Here is a 5,207-nt window from a genome sequence, read left to right as displayed (position 1 = left end):
CTAGTCCTGTTGTGTTGGATGAGTTTCAGTTGATAAGGCTCAAAGATGTGGACAAGGTGCTCGGATCAGTCAGGGCGACCACTTGCGCTCTAGACCCTTGCCCCTCTTGGCTGATAAAAACCAGCAGGGAGGGAACAGCTGTTTTTGTTTTTTTGAAAGTATTTTGTGGTTTTATATCTTGATTTTATTCTGTGAACCGCCCTGAGACCCCCGGGTATAGGGCGGTATATAAATCAATCAATCAAATGAATAAATAAATAAAGTGGACTCCATCTCAGGTCCTAGCCGTGGTCCCCACAGAGAGCTGAAAACGAAGCAATCAGTTAAAGGAAGAATGAACAAGAAAGGGCAAAAATTGAAAGGAAGGAAGGAAGAATCGTTGTTTATTATATTTTTCTTTTGAAAATTTCTTGAGCTGGATTACTTTTTAAAAATAAAGACCCAGATAAAAAGTCCAGACACTCCTTGTCTTTGATTTTTGGCAACTATTCAGATGGTAACAAAGGGTGAGATTCAACTAGGCTTCACTCAGAGTAAACCCATTGAAATGAATAGACCTAAGTCCATTAATCATGTTCATTAATTTCATCGGGGTCTACTCCTGAGCACAACTTCGTTGAACAACACCCACTGTTTTGCAAAAAAAACAAAACCTCTAGTAAGTAGAAGCTCTTTGTGACAAGGAGGGTGGTAATTTTATATGCAGATGAGATTAATAAATTAAGGACATTTGCCTGCATATAAATGAGAAGACAGCCAATTTATATCCCTAATCATAACTTTGATCTTCTTCTCCCCACAAACTTTTGCTAGGAATATTTTTCATGCAGACAGGTTTCCTCCCCAAAAGCCTGTTTAAAAAAAGAGGGGGGGGAGAATATAGATGCTTTGAATATTCGTCACCCAATTATTTATAGCCATTGTCTAAAAAAGGGCTAATCTTTTCATGCTGTCAATGAGTGGGGAGGAAAGGCTTGGTATATATACCTCTCTCCAGCTGTATTTGTTTAGCTTAACAAAAGTGGAGGTGGCGGCTTGAGGGTGGGCCAAGAAGATATTAGAATTTATGAGGTTAAAAAGGAAAGTAATCTAAAGGGAATCGGAGGTGAGAATATCTGCTCCAAGTGGGGATATCTGGGTGGGAACGGTGATGGCAAGAATGATTTAACTTTGACATATCAATGAACAAAGCTGAATTTCCCGGGTTTTCCCTCTTTTTCTATTCCCCACTGCCTGCCAGGCTGCTGGTTTGGTTCAATTTTTGAATGAATTAACTTTAATTGTGTTTTTACAGGAATAGATTTGCATCCTAATCACACATTTTCCAGCCACTCGAAAGGGTGTTATGGTGGGAGAGTGGCCTTTATAAGTACATAAAAATATGAAATATATGAAATACACATGAATATGCCATTGTTGTTTAGTCGTTTAGTCGTGTCCGACTCTTCCTGACCCTCTGGACCAGAGCACGCCAGGCACTCCTGTCTTCCACTGCCTCCTGCAGTTTGGTCAAACTCATGCTGGTAGCTTCGAGAACACTATCCAACCATCTCGTCCTCTGTCGTCCCCTTCTCCTTGTGCCCTCAATCTTTCCCAACATCAGGGTCTTTTCCAGGAGGTCTTCTCTTCTCATGAGGTGGCCAAAGTATTGGAACCTCAGCTTCAGGATCTGTCCTTCCAGTGAGCACTCAGGGCTGAGTGCCATAGAATCATAGAATTGGAAGGGACACCAGGGTCATCTAGTCCAACCCCTGCAATGCAGAAATCGCAGCTAAAGCATCTATGGCGAGGACCTGCACATGTTTGGGGGAAAGGTAGATACCGTCAAGAAATCTATTTACATTTTCTAATTCTTACCAATAAAAATACTTAGCGCTGCGCAATCCTGTGCCTGCATACGTAGAAGCTGTGTGCTCCTTGAACAGATATTATATGCTGACTGGCTTTATGCCGTATTAGATTCAATGACTTTTATTGTCTTATAGTTCCCTTTTTTGTAAGCCATACCAACAGCCTTTTCTTATTGGGTGGCACATCATCCAATCAATCCATAAATACTGTCTCTGCTTAATGATAATATTAACTAGATATTTAATTATTTCCACCACTGTGAGAAACAGGTTACTGAACTAGATGAGCCTTCGGCCGGATTCAGTAGGTCTCTTTCTTATTTATATATATTTTTAAGTGCTTATTATTTATCTGCTATTTCTTGATCTACACCACAAATCTAAATTTCATTTCAAGCCAGTGAATGTGTCGTAGTTTCCTGGAAGAAACCCTGGACATGGTGACTTTGCGGAAGTTGTGCATCAGAGATGCCTAAACCTTCCTCAGTCCAGTATATCTGAAGGAGCGTCTCCACCCCATCATTCTGCCCAGACACTGAGGTCCAGCACCGAGGGCCTTCTGGCGGTTCCCTCACTGCGAGAAGCCAAGTTATAGGGAACCAGGCAGAGGGCCTTCTCGGTAGTGGCACTGCCTTGTGGAACGGCCTCCCACCAGATGTCAAAGAGAACAACAACTATCTGACTTTTGGAAGATATCTGAAGGCAGCCCTGTTTAGGGAAGCTTTTAATGTTTGATGCATTGCTGTATTTTAATATTTTGTTGGAAGCCGCCCAGAGTGGCTGGGGAAGCCCAGCCAGATGGGCGGGGTATAAATAAGTTCTTGTTGTCCATTTTTCAGTTAAATTTTCCATTTTTGCTCTCAGGCAAAAATTATTGAGCTGTATAGAAAAAGAGCAGCACAACAAAGTCCACAATGAAATTTAAAAGAGAATGAAAAGCTGCAAAGAGACAAAGCAATGTTTTCTCTCTTGTACAGACAGGTACCCAATAAAGACACCATATAGCTATGGGAAAAGAAAGGGAAGCTTCGGTTCTTTGGTGAAATTTGACTGGCAATGTCAGGAATGGAAGGCCTTTGGTCTAGACCAGCGCCATCATTTTTCTGTGCTTACAGCTCACTTTCAACAGACATTTGAGCACAGCCTGCCTCCTGGCCAGACTCGTTGCATATCTGTGCTGGAAGATGCCCAAAATGATAATAAACCATTAGCCACATGTCTTCCAAATCAGAGTCACGCAGATTAATGGGATCACTCACCCTTCTTTCTTGCTTTTAATATCCTGTTCCTGTCCTTTACAGATGACTTTTAGACTCCCTCTGTATTATGTTATCTTGTGTTAATACGATAGAGCTCACCGGGATTTTGTCTCTCCCTCTTTCCCTCTAGTATTTGCAAGCAGAGAGACTGAAAATGCTGTGCTTCGAGGCATAGGAAACCACCACTTCACATTTCAAAGGGAAATGTAGCATGCGCCACTAGCTGGGTAGTGCCGACCTCAGCAAAGAATGGGCCCAAATCCATGCAAAGTTTATAGCTTCAAGCCCCGCTGCTTGCAAGGGGATGGGAGTTAGCATTTGTATGGCCTTAACTCTCTCTGTGAAACCGATGGAGTTAGCATAAAGATCAGGCAGTGTGGAAACTACCAGTCCTAGAGGCTCCTTGCACCTGGGATGCGACACATGCGGATGACAACCTCTCAGGTGCATGAAGCCGCAGGCCAGGTATTCCTCAGTGCATTTTGGGGACAATGCTAATGTTATGTACTGAAGTTCTCACCCTGGGCCAGCAAGAATAAACAAGAGCTGTTTGAAGAATCACTGTGTCGTCTGATATGTTCACCCACAACTTAACATCTAAGGCCTTGGCTACCCCCAGGAAAGCACATCAAGTGCAAGTACAGTAATACTCTGTATTACTGCTAAATGCATAGCATGGAAACTTTCACTGCAGCTAAACAAAGGAGTTGCAGAGAGCTTAACAGGTTGACAATTACAGTGGTACCTCAGGTTAAGAACGTAATTCGTTCTGGAGGTCTGTTCTTAACCTGAAACTGTTCTTCACCTGAAGCACCACTTTAGCTAATGGGGCCTCCTGCTGCTGCCACGCCGCCGGAGCACGATTTCTGTTCTCACCCTGAAGCAAAATTCTTAATCCGAGGTACTATTTCTGGGTTAGCAGAGTCTGTAACCTGAAGCGTATGTAACCTGAAGTGTATGTAACCCGAGGTACCACTGTAACTTAGAATGTATCTCTGCTATTCTGTCACAAGGTGTTTAACTTTAGATCACAAGGGGAGTATTCAATTGCAAATCTCCATTTTGTGTGAGCAGGTCTTTGTTCTCTCTCAAGCACCATAAAAGAAAGGTGTGCTAATGATCTCTCTCTCCAGGAGAGAATGCAGCCTCAGGCTGTTAGTAAAGCTTTTGAACCATATTTTTGGACTGGGCAATTTTTATTTCAATAGGACTCAGTTTTTTTGTCCATCCTATTGCTTCCAAATGTGCAATATTAATAACTGGAATACTAACGGGTTTTTTTTAAAGAGGCTTACACAGATTCATGGAGGATAGGGCAATGAATGGCAACTAGCCACTATGACCGTTCCAGACCCACAGTTGGAGGCAGTAAGCTTCTGAATACCAGTTGTTGGGGATTCCAACTTTGGAGAATGCTGTTGTACAGTGGTACCTCGGGTTAAGTACGTAATTCGTTCCGGAGGTCCGTTCTTAACCTGAAACTGTTCTTAACCTGAAGACCACTTTAGCTAATGGGGCCTCCTGCTGCCGCCGCGTTCTCATCCTGAAGCAAAGTTCTTAACCTGAAGCACTATTTCTGGGTTAGCGGAGTCTGTAACCTGAAGCGTATGGAACCTGAAGCGTATGGAACCCAAGGTACCACTGTACTTGGGTCTCACCTGCAGGATTCCCACAGATATCTGGATGGCCACTGTGAGAAGGAGGGCGTTGGGTTAAATGAGTCTTCGGCTCAATCCAGTGGGTCTCTCCCCAGGTTCTTATTTGATGAGCGAATTTATTCCATGTTCTAAGAAACAAAAGAACAATGCAGGCAGTTAACTGTGCTGGCAGCACGACAAGATCTCCCCTGATAATTTTCATTTCCTAAGCTCTTTTGGAGCTTGAGCAATTTTTGTAACTTCATAGACTTTTGCCATTTGTCTGAAGCTATTATCTCACCTTCATGTTACCAAAAGGGGCTTTGGAGCAAAGCAAAACAGGAGGGGGGGGGAGCCAGTAAGATCTAATCAGAATTTATTGCCATAGATATAGAATGCTCAAGCATTCCTCCCTCCTCCATTCTTTTTTTATTAAATTTAAAAACTTGAGCGGTACAATG

The 5,207-nt window shown here is 42.8% G+C and overlaps 1 long non-coding RNA gene across 1 annotated transcript; it reads right to left on the bottom strand.

Moving 5' to 3' along the window:
- Positions 1–366: 366 nt before the first annotated feature.
- LOC310686068 lies at positions 367–4,897 on the bottom strand. The gene is made up of 2 exons (XR_014515700.1): positions 4,768–4,897; positions 367–1,793 (listed from the first exon to the last, which is right to left on the bottom strand). It is a non-coding gene; the product is annotated as an uncharacterized lncRNA (long non-coding RNA).
- Between the last annotated feature and the right edge of the window lie 310 nt (positions 4,898–5,207).

The sequence above is a fragment of the Podarcis liolepis genome (assembly GCF_965112155.1).
Source record: "Podarcis liolepis genome assembly, chromosome: 9".
Classification (NCBI taxonomy): domain Eukaryota; kingdom Metazoa; phylum Chordata; class Lepidosauria; order Squamata; family Lacertidae; genus Podarcis; species Podarcis liolepis.
This window is presented reverse-complemented; position numbering and strand designations above follow the sequence as displayed.